At 39.9% G+C, this 11,962-nt stretch overlaps 1 non-coding gene across 1 annotated transcript; it reads left to right on the top strand.

Annotated features, from left to right (window-relative positions):
- Positions 1–395: 395 nt before the first annotated feature.
- On the top strand, positions 396–477 carry Trnal-aag (transfer RNA leucine (anticodon AAG)). Its single transcript has one exon. It is a non-coding gene; the product is annotated as a tRNA-Leu (tRNA).
- The last annotated feature ends 11,485 nt before the right edge of the window (positions 478–11,962 follow it).

Genomic DNA, 11,962 nt, shown 5'->3' with positions numbered 1-11,962 from the left:
CTATAGTACAAAGCGGGCGAGTACAGTTTCGTCAATCTGCGAAGGACAATGTTTCCTTGCGAGGTGATGAACGACAGTCTTGTTTGTAGATCACAAAGGCGTCTGTTTTCAATTTATTTGAATGTCGCATGTCTAATTACACCGAGAATCAAATGATACCTTTGAATACGAGAGACGATGTGGGTGATTTAGAATCTGGATCAGTTCGACAGGGTGTTTTGTAGGCAGCGGAAGAACACACTGGTGATGTCATTGTCTTTACTTGGCTGATTATCTGCATATGAAATGACTTATGAATACCATTGAGATATTAAATTAACTGGAACAAAACAAGTAGGAAGTATCAGATGTACTATTTATGGTAATATTTGTATAATCAACCTAGACACGGCGGAGGTAGCGTGGCCGAGCGGTCTAAGGCGCTGGTTTAAGGCACCAGTCTCTTCGGAGGCGTGGGTTCGAATCCCACCGCTGCCACATTTTTTTTTTGTCACTTTGTTTTGCCTTGCATAGGCTAAACATGGTAATCTACCACTTTTACATGATGAAATATTCTGCATATAAATCTTAAAATCTAATTAAGAGAGGACTTAATCGGTTTCTGTGACTGGCGAATGATGGAATTCTGTGCGGCGATGTGATTTGAATACACAGATCACCTCCTGAAAAAAATCCAGTTTTCCGTGAATTGAATAACAGGTGGTGTAGACAAAGACTGGATGAAAGAGTGATTCGGGGAATCAAATATTACTTATGACTGTGATATGGAACATCGAAAATTGCACGGGGGTCCTTTTAATTATTGTCGGTCTAGGGAACAGATTTTGCATGTTTGGGGCGTTGAAAGTCGCGACTTAGGTAGTTTCAACCAGCAAGACCTAAATTATTGATGTATGGTTGTAACTACAGTCTCTGCGTGTAGAGTTTCAAACGGGATTAAGCTTGTGCTTATGTCCTATTTTGCTTCTATGGGAGAGTAATAATGACAGACGACCATTCAGAAGGACGAGTGACGTGACAGTAAAATCATTTGTGACCAAACGTTGCTGTCAAGTACATGGTACAACATATGCTGCATTCTTCCTCCAGGCTGGTGATGGCGATGCAAAGCACCTTCGGGTAATACTGAGTATGGTGTGTTGCACCCATGTTGGAAGAAGTAAGCAGTGGACGTACAGCAGGACTGGTGAAATGTGATGGCGTTTAAATGTGACAGCGTATGAACTTCTGTTAATTCTTGTTAATGACATGAAAAAACACAAGTTTTCCTTGAACATTGATGAAGCTACAAGTTCCAATAACCATCGTGTTTTGGCTGTTACTGTCAGCTATTTCTCAAATGAGCAACAGAAAATTGTTGTTCTCCATTTGGACTCTCTTTCTGTTCTCAAAGATGACAGTGAAACATTAGCCCTTGATAAATTGTCAATATCAAACAATATCCCTTGGATAAATTTCATGTCTATATTGATGGGCTTTAGTACTGTTATGAGATGTTCAAAGACTGGATTAGAACAGATGATCAGGACAAAAGAGCTCCACACTTTTAGGCATACATGTACCTCGCCCACAGTGCATCGACACGTTTCTGCCCTTTGGGTATCATGTTGAAGGACCGACATGTGATCTCCATTCCGACTTTAAGTGGTCTGTTGACCATTGGGAAACTACAGATGCCATTTTCGGCAATGTCAAATACACAGTGCCTGAGAGAATTGCTCACATGTGATTGTCTGTGTATGATGTTTGTGTAGACACACTTCGATTATTTGATGCCTACAGTCTCTTCTTCCCTTTACTCTAAAAAACTGAGGCCTCCAACTACATGGATATTGTCAATGATATTTATGCAAAGTCCAATATGAGCCACGAAAAGGATCAGAATGCAGGAGTAGAACTGCTCTAGCGTATCCTCAAGAAGAGCATGACCACTGAAGGAAAAGAGAGGAAACAGCGAACCCACGAAAAAAAAACAAAAACAAAACTATTCCATCAGAGGAACAAGACATTTTTGATCATGCAGGTATGATTGATAATTTTTGTATAGGTTTGCTACCTTGTAAACACATTATGTACATGTAGTATCACTCACCAGTTTGCATCTTAGTATTTCTGGACGCAATGAACCATTTAATTTTAGTATATTTTAAACTTTTAGAATATATTCATTATGTTTCATGTATTTGCTTTTCAGTTCTACACAGCAGTGCTGGGATAACAGTATAAGTATGTTGTTATGTTCCAGTCAAAGGACACAAAGTAGACAAGCTGTATGATGAGCAGAAACAGCTGGCAACAAGGTTCCTTTCAAATTTCATTAAACCAGAAGGTCTGAAGGGAATCACACCTAAGAAGCTGGTCATCTTTGCAGCATCAGACCCTGCCAATCACTTGCCACTGAAAGATACTTTTGTTGGATGGACGACGAGGGGAGTTTTGTCAAAGTTTGGCAGTGAAAAGACTGTGTCACAGTTCCTGAAAAAAGCCAAAGAAACGCTCATCAGCGGGAGCAGTGACATCCGTCCAAGATGCCCATCAAAACTCATATCCTTGAGGCAATGTCAGCCGTGGACTACACAGCATTATCTGAATAAACTGCCATCCCTAGTCACAAATATCATCAATGATGAAACCAGGGATGATTTTCATATGGAAGTGAGAGCGTATACTTTTGATGAGAACGTATCTGGATCACTTGCTTGTGATGAGGAGAAGCTTGACTTTGGTGGGCCTGGATTGATAAATAAAACTGGACGGTATCCACGTTTGACGTCTGTGGTGAAGGGTGTCATATCCTGTTTTCATAGCCCTATGGTGGAACGTAGTTTCAATATTATGGGTGATATCCTTGATGATTCATCAGCCAACATGAGAATTGAAACGTACAGTGCCATTCAAACTGTGAAGTGTGAACTGATGGCTAGAGGCTTGACATCAGTGGAAATGGGTTTTTTTCACAAGGACGTAAAATATGTGACAGTGAACCCACTCTGATGTCAGAATCTTCATAAAGCATACAACCAAGACTGCAAATAAACAAGATCGAGATCAGAGAGAAACAGAGGACTTTCGGAATTGTTACACCTCCTGCCAAACCTGTATCCAAAAGAAAGTACAGGGAAAGTTTCACAAGAAGTGGAAGCAGCATAGCAGAAAAACTGCAGTGAAAAAATGGAAAAAGTTGTTTAGTTGGTTTAGTGATAGACATTTGCATTACTATTGAATGTGTATTAATCTTCTTTGGACACACAAGAGTATGATTAGTTTAGTAACACTGCATATATACAATGTACATGATGTTGTGAACATATTGCCTTTAAATTGTGAGCTATTTGGTTTTGTATCCACCAACAACACAATAACACCTCACAGAATGTAAATGTGAAGCCCACAATGTTCGTCTCATAATCTGTGGTATTGTTTAGTAAATTCTATGCATGCGTGTCACAATTTACATTATATAAAAATAATAATAATAGGAAATTATCTGCAATAAACTTGTGTCTTAAAATTTCTTTAAGACTGTAAATGCTTGGATTGTTATTTATTGGCAATGGTTATTAAATGTGTTATCAACCATAGATTCTGTGATACAATTATGTGGAAATTATAGCTAGACAGCCAAAAGAGGTACACATCTGAACCGAAAGTGAGTGAGTTTAGTTTTACGCCGCACTCAGCAATATTCCAGCTATATGGCGGCGGTCTGTAAATAATCGAGTGATCAAGAACACGAGCATCGATCTGCGCAATTGGGAACCCATGACATGTGTCAACCAAGTCAGCGAGCCTGACCACCCGATCCCGTTAGTCCCTTCTTACGACAAGCATGGGTGTGCTGAAGCCCTATTCTACCCCGGGAACTTCACGGGTCGTGAACCGACAGAATAGGTAAAATATTGTGTAGAAAAGCACCAAATTGCATAAAGCCCTAGCAAATGCAAATTCCTAAGGGACTGGTGTGGCAGCACTTTACGCTGCAAACTATTTCTTTTTAATCAATGCTCACATCCCTGGTAGTTATATATCTCTCCACGAACCTTTCTAGATCACGTTCAAACAAAGCAAAGTCTGTCCAAATGAACTGATGCTTTATTATTGTCATTGTATGCTATAATTAATGAATTATGTATTCTGAGAAATCTCGACTGAATATGCAGCATGAGACCCAGTCATTCGCCGCCCTGTTAGCACGTGGATTCCGGTGTTGTCTGAATCAGTTCTTAAAATTGTCGACGTCACAGGACTTCCTGGAACAAGGCCGTCTTCAAGCCTGCACCTGTAATGCTTTAACTCGGGTTTGTCCTGTTGTCACAGAAACACACCCCTGCATATTCTATTGATTTGTCACATTATCACAACCAACGCAGCTGAAATATTCATGAAAAGGCGTTAAATACAAATCACTCAGCCGTGGTCCACAGAATCAGCGCTAAGGGAAGCGGTCGTAATATATGTGCAACCTGCAGGCATACCACCAAACGCTATGCCAGATCAATGGTTGTCCGAACAGATGTATTAGTAGAAGTGTCAATGAATGCAGAGGCGTATCTGTGTGGGGGTGTGGGGTTTGCAAGTTGTAATTGAGTGAGGAGGGGGAGTTGTGGGATGGCATGGGGGTTGCACTGGGGTGGGGTGGGTTGGGGTGGGGGGCGTTGGTGGTCTATTGTGGGGTAACATTTTATGGATCATCGCCAAATCCAAATCCAGCGATGACTTCAGTAAACTCTTGTTCAAAGTCCCTGCTTCACTTCAGCATCACCACGCAGGAGGCACACAAGGTTTCAACTCTCCGAATAAAGGTCAGGTTCAGCGTTGTCTAAAACAACCGTATAACCAATATGATTTCTTCAGCATAAGAGGCAGTTCACAAAATATTATGACAAGCAAACGGAATTTCGTTTACATTGGGGAAACAACTTTAACCAGCACAAACAATCTACGTCAGCTACAACGTTCTATCAATGATGCCATGAGACCTTTCTGAGCCAGTGATTTCATCTGATTGCCCGTGTATATATCCATCCCACGAGGAACTCCACAATCAACCCAGTATGAGGTGCATGCCAATAATATTATCATCCGTTATGATAAAATTTGAATTTGAATGTGACTTTTTCTTTTTTTGTGAGCCCGTTATGAGATTCCTGCTTTCTGATGTTGAGGCTTCAGAGGATTCAAGATGGCTTCCAGTCCCTCGAGAGGCACAGTTTGACAGGGCCACGTCTGATTTACTTAGATTGGATATTCACGAACACTGTCCTCAACTGTCTTGCAATTGCAGCGACGGAGAAAATGTCATGCTGAAAAGGCCATTCTAAAATGTTATTTTCAGGCTTTTAAGACCTGTAGAATATGACTATTGTAGTAAATGACCAAGAGTGCCCCGCTCGCCTCCATTCCCCAGACACTCGATGTAACTTCTTTATGAAATTCGATTATGGGCTTTAAGAACGTGACGTCTTTGAATTTCATTACAGAGCAATGTATCGATGGGGAAACGTGTTTGCTATAATTCCTCACTAAATGTATTTATATCTTTTTTCGGACGGGAAAAATGTCAGCAAAGTGTGATTCTTCAGTTTTCTTTGCTCGTTTTTATGTGGATTGAATAAGTTGTTTTGTTTCCCTTGCACGTGTCTGTGGACGCCACGCATGTGGAACAGATTTGCTTAAACATTGGCTTAGGCAATGCATGAGTTTGGGGCACCAGTGCGTAATACTTTAATTATAAGACTTCGTTTAGCTGATAAACAGTAGCTGTGTGCGAAGGCTAATTATTGTTCCATCACTCAAACTATAACAACGTTACAGACGGTTCTAACGTTCAACAGCATCCAAGAATATGCCGTATGGACTCTCTATGAGTCTCCTCCTCCTTGTAATGCAGGGACGGCTGGTGGTCTTGTGGTTTAAGCGTTCGCTCGTCACGTCGAAAAACCACAGCTCGATTTTCCTCACGGGTACAGTATGTGAAGCCAATTTCTGGTGTTCCCCGACGTGATATTGCTGGAATATTGCTAAAACGGCGTAAAACCTCACTCACTCACTCCTTGGAAACTGAAAGCCTGGTCATAATCTCCAAATTCTGTTTGCTGGGATCACTGTGTGTTTCTAGCTATATGGAACACTCGTGTTGATGAATCAATATAGAATTGTGGACGTTTTGTTGGGATGAGTTCGTGGTAGCTGAACGGATTAGGCGACTGACTCTGAGCTTGTGGGTTCGAATCCTGGATGAGACTCATCTCAACAAACATACCAGAACTTTACTGATAAACAGTAATCCCAAATATAATATGCGTTAAATTTGACCACCTTCCAAATGGCATTATTTGTTCATTTGCTTATTTGAGCTGACAATATTCATTACGAAAAGGAATCACGATCGCAGAATGTCTCTGTTGACGGCGCCTGCCTAAATGGTATCTAAATGTCAAAATTGCTCTTATCTATGAGGTAGTCCAGCATTTCTCATAATGTTACCTCATTACACTTCATATGACAACCTTTGCAAATGCTGTAGAGGTTACTCCACCACACCACTTACGGGATCGGGTGGTCGGATTCACTGATCGACTGGGTTGACAAATGTCATCCTATCCCAATTGCTGTTGATCACTGGGTTATCTAGTTTAGAGCCGATTATTTACCATATAGTTGGAACATTGTTGAGTGCGGCGTTACGTAAACAAACAAGCAAACAAACAACTACTGAATCGCTTAAAACCATTTATAAATGTAAGTCTTCACCCAACCACTTTCCTCGGGACAACCATACGACACCATTCTCGCAGTCCTCCAGACAACTAACTCTTCAGTCGGTTCTGAGCGAAAACGAGATTAACCTGATTAATAGGGTCCATGTATTAACAAGGTTCTGATGTACTAACAATTTCACCGTTTGAAATAGCAGTGCTTTCATATATATTCTCATTTCGACCCGAGTTTTAATGGAATGTACCTTCATTAATGTCGTTGAATGAATATATGTTGGCTGAAACCAATTCAAATCAGAATCAATCTTTTCACTAGTAGTGTCCCCAGGCAGGGTTGAATGTAGATTGCAAAATCTTGGAACTTTCGAAGATTATGAAAGACTGTCATGGTTTTTCATCTTCCACCTATTGAGGGAATGCAATGCTTAGGCGGACATGTTCAACATAAAATGTTGACGCTTTCAACACAAGCTGACATTTTCAACAGGTATTGTTGATGTTTTCAGCAAAACGACCGTTAAACATGACCACAAATGCTTTCAAGCAGGTGAAGATTGATGCGGAAGTAGGCATGGTGTATAGCTTCCTGTTCTCAAAAAGGAATTTGCCCAGGTACGAGTTATTGCTGTCTTAAGATCACACTGTGCACACATTAACGACTGTTGAATGCTAAGTTGTTAAGAATTGAAAACGTGAAATTTATGCCCCCCCAAAAAAAACAAAACAAAACCAAAATCAAAACAAAACAAAACAAAAAAAACCAACACAACAAACAAAAACAAAACAAACAAACAAACAAACAAAAAAAGCCCCAATCAAACAAACAACCCCCCCCAAAAAAAACAAAACAACAACACGCACACACACAAAAGAAACACAAGACAAGCAACGTTCCAGGAATGTTCCAACATGGGAAGCCAGATGCCCTCAATTTACCATGTGTTTCCGAGTGAAACTTTAAGGTAAATGTTCTCTAAGATCACTGGTAGGAAACCCAACGGCGCAAATTAAATTTCCTTTGTAATATGGATATGGCAGGCTGGATAAGACGTTTGTGCAAAGGTGGTTCCCGTAGGTGGTAATACACAACGATACTAATTCGATCAAATCGGTGATATTAAACTAATCAGCTTTCTAAAAAGATACTTAATGGGCCACATAAAATCATTTGGTATGGACTGGAATGTCGTATTACCATCCTGACCTATAAGTGCAGCTGTATTCCATTTTTACTGTTTAGTGTTAATTATTTACCTTACGGAAATACCTTTTAATCTTAAGCTTATGTCATGACGTTTCATTTCAGGCTACTGTCAGTTTTTTTGCATTTTCTGCGGATTACTTTGTTTGACCAATTTGAATATAATCTTTGGCGTCGAAAGCTTTTGTTTTGCTGACGCCCTCAGTGTTGTAATCTGTTGAGTTCGTTGCCTGTTTTTTCTGGATACAGCATCATCGATTGTACAGCATGGTATGGAGTATGTCAGTTTTATGGAAGACGAGAAATGAGCTAAATTTCACGCACTAGACCATCGTAATTACAAGCTTATTAAAATATTAGGGTTAGTCTGAGACTCGAATGGTATGGGGTATATCAGTTTTAAGGGAAGAGTTGAAATCTGTTATATGTTACGTACAAACCCATCGTAATGACAAGTCTATTAAACATTCAAGGCTAGTCTGAGACTCGAACCCATTGTCCTTGGTTATAGCCACAAACAAATCCTTACCCTTCCGTAACATGTGAAGTTGTTCCTTGCTAAGCCCTTCAGAACAATGGAAACACTGGCATGATCGTGAGCATAACCTCGTATCGACTCTTCTGAATATGACGTGAACAGTAAATTGGATTATTTTCCCTCAATATTTGTTGTAGTTTCTGTGACCGATGACTTTATTTACAAATGCAGCTTCTTGCTTACCTTGACCTGACACATGAGCCTTATGAACTTGCCTGTCAATTCCAACTTTTCGTTTGCGCTGTCACCGGGAAACCAGTGTCTGCAGGACGGGTGCAATGCAAGCCATGCCATGTAATGCCCTGTTCAAACTGATACAGGTAAAATGATCAACAGCTTTGAGAACAAGTAAGACTCAAAGGGAAAACGATGTTTCACAGTGTTACAGTAATGTAATTACGTCTGTGAAGAACACAAAGACAACCTTCATTATCCTGACGTACTAATCTGATATTCCGGGGTTAAAAAGAATTTGGACATACCATGCAAGTGACTGAGATGTTTTGATAGAAGTTTTCTGTATTTGTAGTTTGGGCCTTGAAAATGCCATTGTCGTTCTGTTTACTATCTCTTTTTTTAAGCGAATGTTATTACCTGATAAATTAGTCTTGAAAGACATTCTTTGTGACCTTTTTGAAATCATGTTTGCTTTTATTTGCGTTCTATCTCTACGGGCAGTTAAGTACCAATTTTGAAATCTGATCAATGGTATTGAGGAAAGCAACAAAGGTAATCGTATTACATGTTTTACCATCCGTTTAGTGTGTTCGAATCCCTTCTTAAAGCCTTAGTTTCATTTCAGAAAGTCTTCAATATCATGCTCATTTTCCTGATTAGAAGTAATCTTCTTTTCAGAGAATGGTTGAAGGGAATGCAGAACCAAAGATTTGATGGCTTTCTTGAAGAAACCATGTACCTGGAATCGATTGTATTGTACGTTTTCATCGACCAATGTCACTTGTTTGACTTCTCATACATATACGTGTGAACATATACATGTATTCATCGAACTATTTCTAAGCCAGATTGGTCCACGTTGACCAGACTGTCCAGATGGACGTGACTTTGTCACGGTAACTATTTCAAAAGGTGCACAGTATGGCTGCAAGTGATAATTGAAGAGTCTGCACTGAATAGTCTTGGGTCGATTTTCACCGAGTGTCTGGTTCGGGCTAACATAAAGACAGTCTTTAGCAGGAACATTTCATCGGCAACGTTTTATCAGTTAGGTCTGAGCTGGAAATGTGCAGACACAGGCAGAAGAATAAGATCTTCTGTTCCCATTTCCGGTAATGAGATCCCTCGAATTTAGTGAACGAGTGTCTCAAAGTGACTAAGCCTCACACGTGGTTCTTGGAAACGTAGGTTGAGAACGTTTGTTTCATTGTATGTTCATTGCTGCCAAAATCCGTCGGCACAGCGTGATCATGTGTTTTTGATTTAGATTCTTACCCATTATGTTCAAGGCTTGTTAACATTACAGCAAAAAAGTACAGGTTTCGTATACTAATTTTTTCACTCTGAAATTTCGTCGGCTTTGACACTCACACGCCTATAGTTTGTTGAAAGTCAGACCACACTCACTCACTTTTGTCAAAGAGGGTTCGTTGGAACATGTTGTCTCATTATGGTGAAAAGTATAAAGTCAATGAAATGGCAATATTTTGTAAATAGTGTAGGAGCAACGCGTTACAACGCGTGGATGTAAAACACAAGAAATGTGTGTAGGAACAACATGCAGTAAGAAATTGACGGTGAAGCATGCAGTTTTTCTCAGGAACAGCTTTCAGTAACTCATTGTACCTAATGCTGGAGAAACATGTAGTAACTGATTGAGAGGCAGAATCTTGTAACTTACATATGACCAACGTGTCAAGAGGAAGCATGTAGTAACTTACTGTTACTTAAAACACAGTCGCTTTAGAAAACAGAGACATAAAACAAAACGGCCAAAGGCATTTTCACGGCCCAAACTACAGATAGAAAACAAGTTCTATCAAAAAAGCTCAGTCACTTGCATTTGTGAAAATATAGCAATATATGGCGTATCCTTTTTAAGCCTGGAATATTATATTATTACGCCAGGATAATGAAGGCTGTCTTTGTGTTCTTCACAGACGAAATTTCATTACTGTAACACTGAGTAATATTTTTTTCTTTTAAGTCGTATTTACTCTCAAAGCTATTGATCAGTTTACCTGGATCAGTTTCAGTAGGGCATTTCATGGCATGGTATAGTATAAACCCGTCCGTAGAAACAGCTTTCCAGGTGACAGCACAAAAAACAAAAATGGAATTGACAGGCAAGTTCATGAGGGTCATGTGTCAGGTCAAGGTAAACAATAATCTGCATTTGTAAATAAAGTCATCGGTCACAGAACCTGCTACATATAGTGAGGGAAAGTACTTCAATTTACAGTCCACGTCGTATTTAGAATACTAGTAGTTCGTGGCGACAGGTTGCTCCATAAATCGATACGAGGTTATGCTCACGATCATGTCAGTGTTTCCATTGTTCTGAAGGGCTTAGAAATTTTCACACGTTTTGTGGCTTTAACCAAGGACAATGGGTTCGAGTCTCAGACTAGCCTTGAATGTTTAACAGACTTGTCATTACGATGGGTTTGTACGTAACATATAACAGATTTCGCCTCTTCCCTTAAAACTGATATACCCCATACCATGCTGTACAACCTAAGATGTTTTACCCAGAAATAGTATAGCCTCTCATCGAGCTCAAAAGATTACAACACTGGGTGCCTCAGGAAATCAAAATTGAAGCCAAGGATTACCTTCACAATGGTCAAACAACAAGATCCGTGAAGGTCCACGGGCCTTCAGCAACCCATGCTTGCCATAAAAGGCGACTGTGCTTGTCGTATCGTAAGAGGCAACTAAAGGGATCGGGTGGTCAGACTAGCTGACTTGGTTGACACGTCATCGGTTCCCAATTGCGCAGATCGATGCTCATGTTGTTGGTCACTCAATTGTCTGGTCCAGACTCGATTATTTACAGACCGCCACCATATAGCTGGAATATTGCTGAGTGCGGCGTAAAACTAAACTCACTCACTCACTCAAACAACACAATAGGCAAATAAATATAAAGCAACTGACAGTAGCCTTAAATGAAATGCCATGACATTAGCTTACGGTTACGCGGTATTTCCGTAAGGTAATTAATTATCACTAGGAATAGGTATAGGAATAAAAACTAAAGCACTAACAGGTCAGGAGTGTAATTTGACATTCCAGTACCTACCAAATGACTTTATGTGGCTCATTAATACTGAGCATCATTTATTGTAGCAATGCTTCAATCGAATCAATACCGTTGAGTATTCCAGCTAACAGAACGGGACCTTTTATAAAACGTCTTAACCAGCTTGTCATTTCAATATTTCAAAGGCATTTTAATTACTGCCTTTGGGTTTCTTGACAATGTTCTTAGAGAACTTTTAGCTTTAAGTCTCATTCAAAAACAAGTGGTAGTCTGAGGGCATC

The sequence above is a fragment of the Haliotis asinina genome, chromosome 10 (genome assembly GCF_037392515.1).
Source record: "Haliotis asinina isolate JCU_RB_2024 chromosome 10, JCU_Hal_asi_v2, whole genome shotgun sequence".
Lineage (NCBI taxonomy): Eukaryota > Metazoa > Mollusca > Gastropoda > Lepetellida > Haliotidae > Haliotis > Haliotis asinina.
This window is presented reverse-complemented; position numbering and strand designations above follow the sequence as displayed.